This window comes from Anolis carolinensis, chromosome 1, assembly GCF_035594765.1.
Source record: "Anolis carolinensis isolate JA03-04 chromosome 1, rAnoCar3.1.pri, whole genome shotgun sequence".
Lineage (NCBI taxonomy): Eukaryota > Metazoa > Chordata > Lepidosauria > Squamata > Dactyloidae > Anolis > Anolis carolinensis.
The window spans coordinates 120,206,478-120,221,901 of NC_085841.1; the positions used below are offsets into that span (position 1 = coordinate 120,206,478).

General features: G+C 39.6%; 2 long non-coding RNA genes across 3 annotated transcripts in view; one reads left to right on the forward strand and one right to left on the reverse strand.

Moving 5' to 3' along the window:
• LOC134299255 (uncharacterized) overlaps positions 1-15,001 on the reverse strand; it is a 42,394-nt gene extending 27,393 nt beyond the window's left edge. Inside the window, exons 1-2 of the long non-coding RNA XR_010006439.1 lie at positions 14,903-15,001; positions 13,827-13,927 (exon numbers count right to left, since the gene is read on the reverse strand). This is a non-coding gene — a long non-coding RNA (uncharacterized LOC134299255). The remainder of the gene's footprint in view (positions 1-13,826; positions 13,928-14,902) is intronic.
• Positions 6,586-10,453, forward strand: LOC134299256 (uncharacterized). Of its 2 annotated transcripts, none has more exons than XR_010006440.1 (3): positions 6,586-7,251; positions 9,773-9,970; positions 10,370-10,453. It is a non-coding gene; the product is annotated as an uncharacterized LOC134299256 (long non-coding RNA). The 2 variants fall into 2 exon arrangements; XR_010006443.1 differs by lacking the exon at positions 6,586-7,251 and adding an exon at positions 8,420-8,503.
• Positions 15,002-15,424: the final 423 nt, after the last annotated feature.

A 15,424-nucleotide genomic window follows, 5' to 3' on the forward strand; every position in this document is an offset into this window, starting at 1 on the left:
GTAGTACACAGTATAGCAGATTCTCAATTAGCTGGAACACAAGCCACTGGAACTCTCAAGAAACCAGGAAAAATCAAAGCAATAATACTCAAAATAAATATTAATATATATATTTTAAAATGAAATATTTTTAAATAAAATATTTTTAGCAGAAATGTAAGTTAAATATGTCTTTATTTGCTTTTAATTACTGCATTTCAATATTAATATCAAGTCAATACAGAGTTTATGGCATGGTATACTATGGGGTATAGTATTAGGACTATTTTTAATAGTTACTTGCAAGCAATCAGAAACAAAATTTTTTCGGTATCTACCAATCCTCGTGGGTGCCATTTAAATGAGAGTCTATTTTATAAGCTTTCATAAACTAAGAGCCTTATCACATGAGACAGGCAAATTACAATTGCATTCACTTGGGGCTTATTGCATGGTGTTGCTGTTTTGGTGTTGGTCTCTCATGTAAAACCATTACAAAAGTATTTCTTTTTATTAACACACACACACACATCTGTTAATTATATCTTCAGCTTCTATTGTGCTATGACTTTCTGTGCAATAGTTCAATTATGCCTTAATGCTGATTTTGGGTCATCATTTGGCATCATTTGAATGGGGAAATGTTAAGGTAGAAACAGTGGATACATTTAAATGTGATTTTCCTTCAATTGGCAAAGAAACTGAGAAACTTTTCAACTTTTTTTCTCTACAGAAAAAAAATCAATTGCTCTCCTTGAGGATTGTCAAAGAAGCCAAAAAAATTACCTTTCCCGGCTCCTTTTCTAGTTCTGTTCTGACATCCCTCTCTTGCTACTGTACTATGGCATGCCAATGCTTCATTTATTTTCTTCTTCCTTTCCTTCCTTCCTCCCTCTCCTCCTCCCTCCTTTAATACACATACAATCTCCTGGAAATGTAAAAGGAAATGCTGGAAACATTTCTTCTTTCTGTTTCTTTCTTGAGATACACTAATCGCTGTCATGGGGATAGATCAGACAGATATAGTAGCTGCTGACTTTCCTTTGTCAGCAATTATTTACATTTGAGAAGTCTGATCTATTCTGGTCAGGAAGTCCTCCCCATTCAACTCCCAACCTCTCCCCCCACCCAAGAAAAAAAGGCATTTTAAAAGGTGAGATTAATTCATGTATATTTCAGGGCTGAGGAACTGTATGTTTGTGGGGAAAATGTCTTGGATGAGGTAGTGGGTGGGCAGAGCCAGCCCTAGGTATTTTTCAAGTGTAGGCGAACAAAATTTTGGCGCCCCCCCCCCCCAACAATCACTGAAAAATAAAAGCGTTGGATACGTGAAAATGTTGGATAAGAAGGAGGGATTAAGGAAAAGCCTATTAAACATCAAATTACATTAAGATTTTACAAATTAAGCACCAAAACATCATGTTTTACAACAAATCAACAGAAAAAGCAGTCTCGGTTGCGCCCCCGTATGTTTGGCGCCCGAAGCGACCGCTTAATTCGCCTCATTGTTGGACCGGCTCTGTGGGTGGGCAGTCCCAAAAATTTGTGTGATAAGGTATTAATGTAAATGGATGCTGAAATCCTGGAATGGTTCTTAAAGTGCCCAAGGGAAGATAGTAATCCCAACTGAATACCATTTCTACAATCAATGCTACTGTGGTGGGGAGAAAGCCTCATGAGATAAAACCCAAATTCTACTTCTTAGTTGTATCAGTTGTGCAACTATGGAGACTTTCCAGTAGGAGAACATATGAAGCGTTTGATATAATTCCAGAATTTCCTTCAAACTGTATAGGCCTTTCTTGGATTCATCAATCTTTGAATTTCTTCCAGGGCATATTGAGACTAAACCAATGAAATGTTCCAAACGACATCTTCGGTAAAAATGAATTAATTCTGAATAAACCAAGTTATTCCAAATTAATTAAATACCTCATTAGATCTGGGCTTTCATAAGAAGGTCTAAGGAGATATTGGGCCTGTGGGGACTGACTCCCAGGGTCATGACACCAAGTGTCAGTCTCCATAGCCATCCCACACTTTTGGGCTACTGGATCCCCAAGGATGTGGGAGGAGGTCTACCCCTCTCCCCCTAACCCACACTTACCACATTCACTTACTTAAATCCTCTCCTCGTATCCTCCTGGTGCGAGAAAATGATGCCTGAAAGAGGGGGGGGGCGGGGTTCCTCCTTACCCCTCCCATCTTCTCAGGCGTCATTTTTTTCGCACCAGGAGGATGCAAGAAGATTTATGGTGGCCAGGGACCTTTTAAAGTAAGTGTATGGGGGTAAAGTAAGTAAGTTTTAGGGGGAAATTGGGGGGCTTTGGATTGGCTTCATGCCATCCTGATATCAATCGAGATGGCATGTACACCCCCCGGGAAAGGGTTTTGGTGTGTGAGTGGAGACTAGAACTCACACTGAAGCTGGTTACTTTAATCTGCTTTGTGTGGGTTTTACTCATGTGTAGAAGGGCCCTTCGTCTCCATTGAAACACAGTCCAATTAACAATGACCACTTCCATTTGGTTACAATATATTTTTAATGGAAAGCAGAGGGAAGCACCTGTATTCCCTCACATGGGTTTTTACAAGCAAGCAAAAATATTTTGTTTAAACAGGTGCTTGACCTAGACAGCTTACTATTTTCCCTGTAATTCTATTTTAATTTTCTTCTTGCTTTGCTATTGTTTTAACTGTCTTGAAGAGCTATTTTATATGTTCACTTAGGTTTTTTGGGGTTTTTTTTTTACTTAGTAGGGCTGATGAGAGAGCATCTCCCCCTCCGTTTTGCTTTTACAAAAGTAATGGGCAGTTGCTTCATGTCCCTCTATTGCCTGGAGAAATTCCGATTTTTTAAAAATTGGCTTTCTTGTTTTTAAAGCAGCAAAGCATTCAACTCTTAAGGAGAGACCAGTTGAAGATATTCAAAGAACTCTAAGCGAGCCTGAAGTGTTCTTTCATGCATCTGTTGGTTGAGATGGTTTGAACTTTCAAGAGCTATTTCAGAGAGTCCTCTCTCGGAGGAAGTAACAGGGCAGCAGAACTGAAATGGTTGGAAAGCCCTGCTCTTTGTACAGGAGATTGCTTGTGTGCCCTGCATTTAAAAGATAGGTTTCGATTTATCTAGTCCAGTGCTAGTTTCACAATGAAGAATCCTCTAAAAGGACAGCAGAGACCCTGAAATTGCTCATCAACCATTTGAATCTTGATTTTATACATACAAGTCCCCATTGCACTGAATGTTTGCATTGTGTTGGATTTACTGTTCTTCAGCCACCATGGGCCCCAAAGTAAGATACAATGATGTAGATTAAAAGCATATTAAAAGCAGGTTAGACTCATTTAGAAAATCAATTTCATAAAGACCAAAATCCAAACAAAGCTTTTGTGGTTGCTCACCAGAAGCTGTTGCACCCCTAGGCTGCATGGGCACTTTGAAACCACACTTGAGCCCAGAATATAAGCAATCAAGCTGTTTATTGAAGATTACAAGTAAGCACAAGCAAATAAAGTTCAGAGTTAATAGAATGGGTTAAACCCACAAGAGCAGTGTACTTGAAAGTCTATAAGCAAGAGTCCAAGAAAGTAACTCAAATGTTATAGTCCAGACACGAACTCGAACTTAATCCCATGAGAAGTATCAAGAATAGTCTAAACAGGATTCAATTCCAAGGCATGAAACAAACTAGAAACCACAGGAAACAAGGCTAGAATTCAGGATCAATCTCCAGTATAATCCAAGGTAAACAAGGCTATAGTGCAGGATCCATCTCAATAGCAAAGTAAAGACTTTCTGTATATATCTCAGACTTCAACATTAATGTCAAAAAAGTAGTATGATTTTACATAGGATTTGTGCTACACTAGAACAGTAAAGACAAACATCACTCAAGTAAAATAAACATTAAATATTAAATAACCAAAAAAATAAAATAAGGTGTAAACACTAAGCCAATCTGGGAATCCGCTACTGCAACACATCCAATGAAGTGGTTCAAAACCAGTAAAAAAAAGATTAGGACTAATTAGGATTTCTAATTCAAGGTATATGGCAAAGTCACAAGAGTATTCAACTGGATTCAAAGGCAGAAACAAAGGTGGGAACTTGAATCAAAATCCACGTCTGCAAGGCATACAAGAACACGGAGCAAAGATCTTTCTCTCTTGAATTGCAAAGTTGACACCTTTGCCGTGCAGAGAAAGGACCAGGCATTTAAGGAAAACCCAAGGTCTCTCTTCCATGGGAAGACTATTTCTCTCATGAGAAAACTACTCATTAGCGTGCTTCAAAAGCAGTTGTTTACTCCTTCATAAACATTCGTGCTCCCTTCTTCGATGAGAGATCGCTTCCCTGCTGTCAAACACATTATCCTCCTCTAAACTTGAATGTCCATCTTATTTATTTATTTATTTATTTATTCATTCATTTACAGGATTTATATTCCGCCCTTCTCACTCTGAAGGGGACTCAGGGTGGATCACATTACACATATAGGCAAACATTCAATGCCTTTTTAACATAGAACAAAGACAAACAAACATAGGCTCCGAGTGGGGCTCGAACTCATGACCTCCTGGTCAGAGTGATTCATTGCAGTTAATTGCACTGGCTTGCTCTCCCACCTGCGCCACAGCCCGGGCTGGGGAACTGGCCTTGACTGTGGAGAGGAATGTGGTTCAGAATGCCTGCTTGCAACCATTCTCTCTGTGGTCCCAGAATCCACTGGAACAAACTCTGGCTGCATTTTAGGGCCAAAGTCTGGCTAAATGTCAGGCCCAACCTGTGAGTCCTCTGGTAAAGCAGGTGCAGGGACAATTGCTTGCTGAATGGGCCCAATCTCAGGCTCAGGCTGAACTACAACAGAAGCCCAGCAAGGATGAAGCCTGAATAATGTTGGTACTGATACAGATACATCTCCATCATGTGTACTCAACCACCTAACTTTTAGGATGGTGGTATCTTTTGTCATTGATCTCAGATTCTTATTTCTGTCCAGGTTTAGGTTGGCAAGTACACAATGAAATGCACTTACAATTTAGGAGAACAAAGAATGCAAACTAAATTTGTCCAGATTCATACACAGAGGATGTACAAGAGAAGAAGTCTAGTGGAAGCAATTCAAAAGTTAAGTTTTTTAAAATGGCAGTCTGAGAAAGGTCAAATGCCAAACAGGGAGTTACTTAAGAGAGTAAGTCATTCTGGGAATAAACGGGAGTTCAGGAGACACCAAAACAGGGAATGTCACATGATGTCTGATAGTGATTGTTTGGCAGCAAAGAAGCATCTGTGGCTGTGCCAATGTATAGTCTCTTATAAAATAGCACAGATAGATTAATTATCTCAGTATTTCCCTTTCAAGTCAGGGAAAGGCCATACCTATGATTTTGTTGTTGTTATTTCAGTCTACCATGTTCTTCTAAACCAAGGCTTACATGAGATGGCCAAACCTCAACATCCACTTCAAGTGCCTGTTGGTTCCAAGGCAGCTGTCGCCCTCCTCTTTCACTCCCTATTTCCACTAAGGAGGCTTCCCTGAGACAGGACATGGTCAATTTATATTTTAATTATAGAAATTATCTGTAAATTTCAGTCTATATCAGAATGAGCAAGTGTTGGGGATTAGTAGATGCACTGAACTTCTAGTAGACCATGGAGTCAAGTCAACTTTATTTATACCCCGTCCCATCTCCCCTTGGTTACTTGGGGTGGCTTACAACATAAATTGCAGCCATTCGATGGAGGGCTGCCATTTTGCTTGAGTTTATTTTTTAAAAAGGTTTTGACTCCAATATGCAAGCATGGGAAGAAATTTCACAACATCGATAGTATTGTATATTTTTAGTGATAGATTTCTAAATTTGTTTGATATGTAACTGGTCAGCCCCAGAAAGATAAAATCTCTTGGATCCCCCCCCCCCCCCCAATGAACCGGTATTCAAACTACAATCACCTTCGAATATATGTATGTATAGATTAAGGGAGATATAATGAATGTTCAGTGCAACCTAATGATTACATGCAACCAGAAATCTATTAAATAAATCAAAAAGACCTTTACAATTGTCCCCACAAACAAAGACCAATAAGGAAAGAATGCAGGCATTCCTGACTGATCCAAACTTCACATATTGTCCATTTTCAGAACAAAAGATGTAGAATTTTTCCCCGGTTCTCCCTTGCCTGGCAGAGATGTTACATGTTCTGTGTAGGAAAGGATCACTGTAGTAGTTTGAAAGAGTGGACGTTGAAATGATTACTTATGAAAAATATATTTAACAAGTGGTATGCCTTGCTGTGTTATTGTTAATATAGACTTTAACATTTATCCTATTTATCAAAGCAACATTTCAACCTTCAGATTCCCATTAAAGTCTATGAATGTCATGCTGCTAAAATAACTCAGTTCATTGGAACTGTACCAGTTACCATGCTGGGTGCCTAGCAGTTATGGAAATGTCACAAAGGGGCAAAAAAAGCCTGACAAATATAATTCAGATGACAGTCTACAAAAAAGTCACTAGAATAGTGCTGTACCTAGTAACTATAGCAACTAACACAACACAAGAGCAAAAAGGAATGAACACCACATATTAGGATGAAAGTGGGGTATTTTATAATGAAACTGAAGATTTTGCCATGTTAGGAGTTGTGGTGACCATGATGGTTATTGATTTATATCATAGTCTTAATGAGTGATGTGCTTTATATTCTTTAAAAAACCTGTGAAATGACAATATTTTTCTTATTTTTAGAGTTAAATGCTCAAGGTGCAAGATGTGGTCACAGTCCTGCTCAAACAAGTTGTGTCCATTCCTGAAGAATCCATTTAATACATTTATTACATTTAATATGTGTTCGAATTCCTGGAGAAACTCAAAACTCCATCAATATTTCACTAATCTTTTCAATAGATTTGTTGATGAAGAGAGTCAATATGATGGAATCGTTTCACTGTTGGATGAGGACTGTGGAAGGCTAAGGTTCACATGTTTGTTACACTATGGAAACCTTTTAGCATCAGAGGAAGTCAAGGGTAAATCCCACCTGAACTAACCTTGCTGAAAAAAGCTGGGGTAGCTTTGCCTTTAGGTCACAATTTGAAGGCTTACAACAACAAATTGTTAATAAAGCCAAGGTGTATGGCTTGTTTAAAGTCATTCAAGAGGACTAAACTGGAGACAAGATTTGAATCCTTTGTATGTGGCAACATGACCTGGAATCACCTTGAATTTGATCCTGACTCTCTCCATGACATTCTTATACTTCTGGTAGGTATCATGTGTTAATCTATTTTAACCCCATGTTATGAACATTTAGGAGAAGCTCTTGAGTTTGATTGAAACTCCAGAGCACCCCTGTGATTTTGGAGCAGTGTGGACAGTAGGGTCAGGTCTGATTTGGACTGGTCCACTATCCACACAGGGCATGGCTGCCATTCCCTTTTTCCTGCAGTCATCAGCATAGGGAAAAGGGAAAAGATTGTGACCATCTCATGCAGATCACTGAGCTGGCTAGGAGCAGTGATGATTCTTGTTGTTGTGTGCACCTCATACTGAGGTACCTACTTGACCAGGAAGAAGGTGAGGCAATTGGCTACCTCCTTCTTACTAGTTACATGGACACTTCTCTTCCAATTTTGATAATGGGTCAATGCTTCTTTAAAGTTTTTCCAGGGTGTACTCAACTCTCACCTCTTGTCACTGTACTCAAAGAAGGGCATGGTTATGTTTTTGATAAAAGTTAATATCGTACTTATTTTTTATTTTAAAAAGGACCAATCCTCTTTTCTGAATGACTAGGCAGGAATATGATGGCAACAGAATGAAGAAGGCGAGGCCAGGAAGATATCTTTCCACCATGTCTCCTTTACCATCAGATGGGAGCATCCCCCCCCCCCCCCCCAAGGACTAACTGCCATTCTAGACCAGAATCAAGAAGGCGAGCCAGGAAGACATCTTTCCACCATGTCTCCTTTACCATCAGATGGAAGCATTCCCCCCCCCCCCCAACCAGGTCTAACTGCCATTCTAGACCAGATTGAAGAAGGCGGGGCCAGTAAGATATCTTTCCCCCATGTCTCCTTTACCATCAGATGGGAGCAGTCCCCCCCCCCCCCCCAGGTCTAACTGCCATTCTAGACCAGAATGAAGAAAGCGGGGCCAAGAAGACATATTTCCACCATGTCTCCTTTACCTTCAGATGGGAGCATCCCCCCCCCCCCCCCAGGACTAACTGCCATTCTAGACCAGAATGAAGAAGGCGGGGCCAGGAAGACATCTTTCTACCATGTCTCCTTTACCATCAGATGGGAGCACTCCTCCCCCCAAGGTCTAACTGCCATTCTAGACCGGAATGAAGAAGGCGGGGCCAAGATGACATCTTTCCACCATGTTTCCTTGACCATCAGATGGGAGCACTTCCCCCCCCCCCCCCCCCCCAAGGTCTAACTGCCATTCTAGACCAGAATAAAGAAGGCAGGGCCAGGAAAACATCATTCCACCATGTCTCCTTTACCATCAGGTGGGAGCACTCCCCCCCCCCCCCAAGGTCTAACTGCCATTCTAGACCGGAATGAAGAAGGCGGGGCCAGGAACACATCTTTCCCCCATGTCTCCTTTACCATCAGATGGCAGCACTCCCCCCCAAAGGTCTGATTGCCATTCTGCACCAGAATGAAGTAGGCGGGGCCAGGAAAACATCTTTTCACCATGTTTCCTGTATCAATTTAACACTATAGTAATATATAATAATATTATACTATACTAATATTATAATATATTATATATACATGTAATATTAATAATAATATTTTGATGTAATACAATGTAGTAATTATTATAATTCACTATTATAATTGTATATTTATATTACATTTAATATTACTAATAATATTGCAATATAGTTATATAATATAATATATTGTATGTATATATACTTGTAAACCGCCCTGAGTCCCCTTTGGGGTGAAAAGGTCATGATATAAATGTCGCTAATAAATAAATAATAATAACAGTGGCCAGGGTCCTTGGTGCCAGTTCCAGGTCCTGAACATTATTTTCCAAATGTGCGCAGTCCTTTGTATTATTGAAGCAAAGCATGTATAAACACTCAAAAAGAAAATGCACATGTAGGCTACAACAACCTGTAGCATACGCACAATTTGTGCTCCCATATTTTTATTTTTACCCTTCCCCAAACCCTAGAAGAAATTCTGTGGCCATCAATATCTATTGGGGTTAAATAAATAACATTTTTGTGCAGCTCATTTATCAAGCAGCTTGGTAGTCTAGACCATTGGAAAGGTATTAAATATTGCATTTCTTTTTTACCGGTCATATCTAGAAGAAAGCCTAGCGAAACTTAGTAGGATTATTTCCAAGAAAATTTGCATAGGATTTAATCAGAAATGTATATGAAATCATATGCCAGTTCTCTGATGGAGCACTTTTAGACATTTGAAAGGAATTAGCAGATTTCTTTTGTCACAGACTAAATTGCATTTGGATCATGACACTTGCCCTTTACACATGGATTTTTACCAATATTCATTCCATCCATGGGATTCCTTGCTTTTGACTTAATCAAGAGACACCATCCAGCTCCTATTGACTCTATTGTTATTTTTTATTTCAAATTACATTGTTTGCGGAAATATACTAATTTGTTAGTAGAACATTCATTCGTGTTATTTATAGCTGCTTTTTCTGTGGATAGTATTTACTAACTGTTTTCATAATTATGTTTGTATGTTTTTTGTTGTTTGTCTCACCATAGATTTTGTATTGCCAGGTTTAAAAAAAAATTAAATCACGACCCCTGTATCTCTGGGGGATAGGTTCCAAGACACCTCATAGATTCCTGAAACTGTGGATGATAGTGAACCCAATGATTTGATTATACACGCATTGGAAGCATACCATAGAATCACACTGGAGGACCTACAAAAACCCACAAACACTTGCTGGAGAAAATATTTTTGGAGCGTAGGTAAGTGAGACTGTGGATATCAAATACATGGGTAAGACAGCTGTATTGCTGCCGCCACTGTTTTTCCAACCAGAAGCAGCACTACAGCAGAGAGAGTAGAAGTGGTTGGTGGTTATTTTTGGTTCTTCCAGGGTGGAGTTAGTACTCACATTCCCCTGCTCTACTCAGAGAAGGAGATGGTTCCTTTTGGGATAAAAGTTAAGGTACAGCATTTACATTGACCCATGGATAAGTCAACTCAGCTTTTGGGTCAATTTCTAGCCAAAATTTCTAGACTTCTCTATTGTGTTGAAAATAACTCTGCAGGCAATGTAGCTACGAGTCTAAACAAATCAGAGGTCAAAAAGCTGATAGTGTTGTTGTTATATTTATTTATACACCACTTTATCTCTCCTGCAGGAAACTCAAAGTATCGGTGAAACAAACCCTGTGGAGAAATATATCTTCAGAACTTTTGGATGAAATCACAAGTATTAAGGCTAAGGTTCCAGATCTCAGAGTGATGTCTTTCATGAGTGGTATCTGACATTGCTTCCACCAGCAATCCTGTGTTCTACTTAATAATAATAATAATAATAATAATAATAATAATAATAATAATAATAATACTTTATTTTTGTATCCCGCCACTATCTCCCCAAAGGGACTCGGGGTGGCTAACATGGGGCCAAGCCCAGAAAAGACAAAGTATAAACAAGTTAAAATATAAAACCAAACAATAAAATAACAAGCAGAATAAAAGCAAAAACGAATTCAAGCACAATTAAATATAAATACATAAAACAAGATAAGAAATTTTAAAACCATATCAATTTCACCCCCAAGGGACAAAGGAATAAAAGGGGGTCGAAGTAAAGTGCATAGTAACTGGGTTATTCCATAAAGTGCCAGATCGAGTATTCCAAAAATTTCCAAGATAACGTTAGGGGTAGGATGGGGTGGGTCCAGAGATAAAGTGCAGGATGGCAGCATGCTTGTCAAGGGGTCTGTAGTTTCTTGTTTCTTGTTTCTTGTACTTGTACTTCACCTTTTGAGAAAAGGGTTCAGTCTTTTCTGCTAAGGTAGGGATGGCTAGACCGCTCCAAATGTGCTACAGCTGTTTGCCTTTGTCTTGGGTCATTGCCATAACCCCCAAACATGAGGCTTGGCCGTGTCTGCTGTCAGAAGAAGGCACAACACATTGCTCAATATTCTGTAAAGAGAAATAGTAGGTTCTGGTATAAAGGAACTCTTTTGAATCCCCACCGCAAAATAAAGAGACCAGACACAAAATGTGGAGAAATAAATGGGCCATTTATTGACCTAATTATAAAACTGGTAATTGAGATAATTGACTAGTTGTGGAGGAGAGCACTGCAACATGGGTAATGGTGAGGCCAGGTATCTTTTGGGACCACCTGCCAAGCCAACCATTGGGCGAAACACCTGACCCCGCTGATCCAAGTTCTTCCCCACTTCCTACCAGTGACACCTATTTATACAGCCCCCACTCATTTAAATTCCTTACTCCCAGCAGCTTCAATATGGGGTAGGCAAAAAACCCTCTTCTATAAGGAGGGAAAAAATTCCTACCCGGCCCTAATGCAACCAGCTTAACTCATATTGAACTGAGGGCGGGAGGGTGGGTTGTGCTGCAGGGAAGTGAATGCAGAGAGGAGGGGGCTACCTGAAGCAAGATTTCTTTAGCCCCTCCTCTTTGCCAACTGGCGGGAATGCCAGCCAGAACCAACTGGTCCTTCGCAGGGGGATTCAATTGCTCCCCTCCAGCCCTCCAGTTGGCTCCTTCTAACTGGAGGTGCGTGATATTACAGGTGTTCCTCTGGAGCTCAATGAGTAGAAAGGAGCAACATCAGTGACAACCTTGGTATCCACTGATGTTCGGTTTCTGGATCCCCAATGGATACCAAAATCCATGGATGCTCAAGTCCCATTATATACAATGATGGAGTAAAGTCACATCCCTTATATAGACTAAAAAAAATAAGGTTTGCTTTAAAAATATTTTCAAGTCATGTCTGATTGAATCTGCAGATGCAGAATCTCTGGATACAAAGGGCTGGCTGCTCTTGAACTCTGAAAGAATTCTTTCCCATCTGTACATTTTGTATCATTTTTTTCCACAGGAAGTAGATAACCTTTAATTCTTTCTCTGATTTTGTTCAGCCTCTATCCCCTTTAAAATGCACAGCTATTACAGACCTAAATTCCCCTAGAAAAAGTCAACATGCCATCAGTACAGCTAATTTAGCCTTGCTGCCTGGGCTTGCTGCCTGGTAGAAAATCACAAAGATTTGGTGCAGATGTCATTTCCCCCTGGCTGTAATGCTGGAAATCCCTTTTAAATTGAAAAAAGAGGAATTAAATTGTGGACAGAACCTATGCTCAGATTCTAAGCGCTGGCCTTTTGGAAACTGGAAATGGTAAATGCATTTCTTTCAAGAGATGTGGGCGAGAAGAAAGTAATCCAAGTTTGGATTTCCAAAGTTACAGACTTCAAGAGAGCAGCCTAGTAAACAGGAAACAGCAAGCAAATGATGCAAATAAAAAGACAGTTTCTTTCCTATAACAGATCGTTTTAAACTCTTTTGGCAGCTGAACTAGCAACCTGCCATTCAAAGAAACAATGAACAGGAAATTCATTAGACTGGAAATTCATTAGACTGGAAAAATCAACAAACTACATAATTGTCAGGACACACGTCGCTGTCTAACATGTGGGAGAAATCAAAGCACAACGCAAACACACCCAGGCAGGTTGGAAGTAATAACTTTCAGGATGAAAACAAACTGAATAAATGGGGTGCAACACATTCATTGCTTGCAGAGGGAGCTGTCACCCAGAAGGAAAATTCCTTCCTTTGCACACTGCAAATGGTTATAGACACATTAGCATAAAGACATCAAACAAGACACTGTCCCATTTAAATTAGGGCAATTAATTGACCATGATGTTGTCTTTAAGAGTGATCCAGTTGGTTCGTAACAGAGCCACAAGATGAATAACTTAGATGGAGTGCTTTGATCATATTATGGCAGTGTTTTACCTGCTGCACTTGGATCCAGTTTAAGGAGGCACCTACACTGTTGAATTAATGCAGTTTGACATGACTTTAATTGCCATGCCATGGAATCATGGGAGTATAGTTTTACAAGATATTTAGCCTTCTCTGCACAAGATTGCTGGTGCCTTGCCAAACTATGGAAACCTGAGATACTGCAGCACTGAGCCATGGCAGTTAATGTGTTTCCAAATTGCATTAATTCAACAATTTAGGTGTATCCTAAATGGCTGACTTTAGTCTATTATTTCACCAAACCTTCAGATCCTCATTTTACATAGATCCTGTTCCATGTACAATTGCCAAATAAAGTGGGTCAGTTAGCTGCTAATAAAAGCACCTTCTTAGTGAGCACAGCAGTTGTGAAATAGTCTTAATAGAATGACTTACCTGATGTCTTCATGATGCTGCTTCTGACCGTTAATACCACTGCCCAAAAACCAGTGCCCAAATGGGACCAACAGTGATAATCTAACAAAGCATTCTTTGTGAATTCAATTTGAAACTATAGAACAATTCTCTTATCAACAAATTCAATATCCACAGCTTCACATATCCACATTCCAAAAAATACCCCCGTCCTATTTTTGTAGGTTTTGGTAAGTCTTCCAGTGCATGTCTATGGTATGCTTCCAGCCCACATGCTAGTCAAAATATAGGTTTGCTATTATCTACCATTTCAGATATCCACGATGTCTTGATCCCCATAGATACAGGAAGTCATACAGCAATTAACTGAAGAACCAATTAAACAATTCTACCTTCCCAGTATTCAAACCGTGAAATAACTCACTTACTTTCCATGATCAATAGTCCTGAACTAATATTTCAGTCTAGTAGTCCATATCCTTCCTTGAACAGGTTAATATCCTATAGTGAGCTGTGCTTGACAGCTGAGCTGTGAACAGAGATGGAAAAGGAGAACATTTTGCAATTCTGGCAGGTAATAAAGTTTAAACAATTGTCTGACAAGATGACAATGATAACATCTCCCCATTTTATTAGGTATTTTCATAGGATATGAAGCAGGACAAGCAGTCACCATGACAGATTTGCAGCCCTAGGGCTAAACTATGGGCCATATCAAATGTGTGGCATGCAGCTGAGTCTTGATTTTCCTTCTCACTCCAAGATAAGCAAAACATGAATCTGATTCAGATAGGGAATATCTTGCATGACTAGGGAACATTTAAATCTTCCCCCTTTAACTGGTGAATATTCATTGCTACCATCTGACTTTTAAAATACAAATTGAAAGGAGAAATTATTGATGAAAATCATTCACAGGTGGTAGATCTGCTCCATACATTTATTTTGGGATGAGAACACAATGGGATTCAGCTAAGTTATTTAGCAGCTAGTTTGCCCCCTAGGATAGGAACAGCCTAAATCCCAGCTTTAGCCTTGCCTAAAAGAGACTCATTGCATCAGTAGAATTTACATAGTATTTACTTACCTATTTCCCATTGATTTAATGAGTCTAATCTATTTGGAACTAACAATGGGGTTTAAGTCTAAGGGTTGGCATATATTAAATTAAATATGCCACATGTTTATGCTGGCAGTTGAGTTTTGCATCATTCTCGGAAAAGGATAGTGTAGTTATTGATAGAAAGAAATTCTCTGAATCATAGGCCACACCATTATATCAAGTCACACCACTGATTTGCCTAATTTTAATCTATTTTATTGAATACCAACAGCTTTCCAATGTTTCAGTCAAAAGTCTTTCACATCCCACGAGAACTGGCAAGCATGAGTCTGCCATGCCCACTTAAGCCAGGACCAGTCTTGTGATGGCAGCCAGACAGACCAGGCCAAAACCCACTGTAATGCTGGGTTGGCATCAAGACAAAAATTGCATTGGCCTCACCACAATGTCACTTTTTTCTTCATGTCACTACTGTTACTCCTTACTATCCATGGAGCTTCTTAAGAGTACCTGACCATTGTCTGTTGCATCTGGGATGTCATAATGGGGTGTTCATGCCACCAGCAAGAAGGAGGGGGTAGATACACTCCCTCTTTCTTGCTGGTCTTGCAGGTACCCCATTCTGATATCACGGATGCAACTGTAAACAAATACACAATTGATGCTAGGCTACATCACCCTTATGGATAAGGATATCTCTGAGAATAGGAATCTTATCTGTTTTTCAGATACAGGGAGAAAGGAGGGGCTCATGTGCAAACATTATTATAGTTTGTAGAAGGACCATATTCCTAGGTTATGCAATATAAACCCAATATTGGAGACTATTTTCCCAGTCTAAGGGTTCATCTACACCAGTGGTTCTCAACCTGTGGGTTCCCAGATGTTTTGGCCTTCAATTCCCAGAAATCCTAACAGCTGGTAAACCGGCTGGGATTTCTGGGAGTTGTAGGCCAAAACATC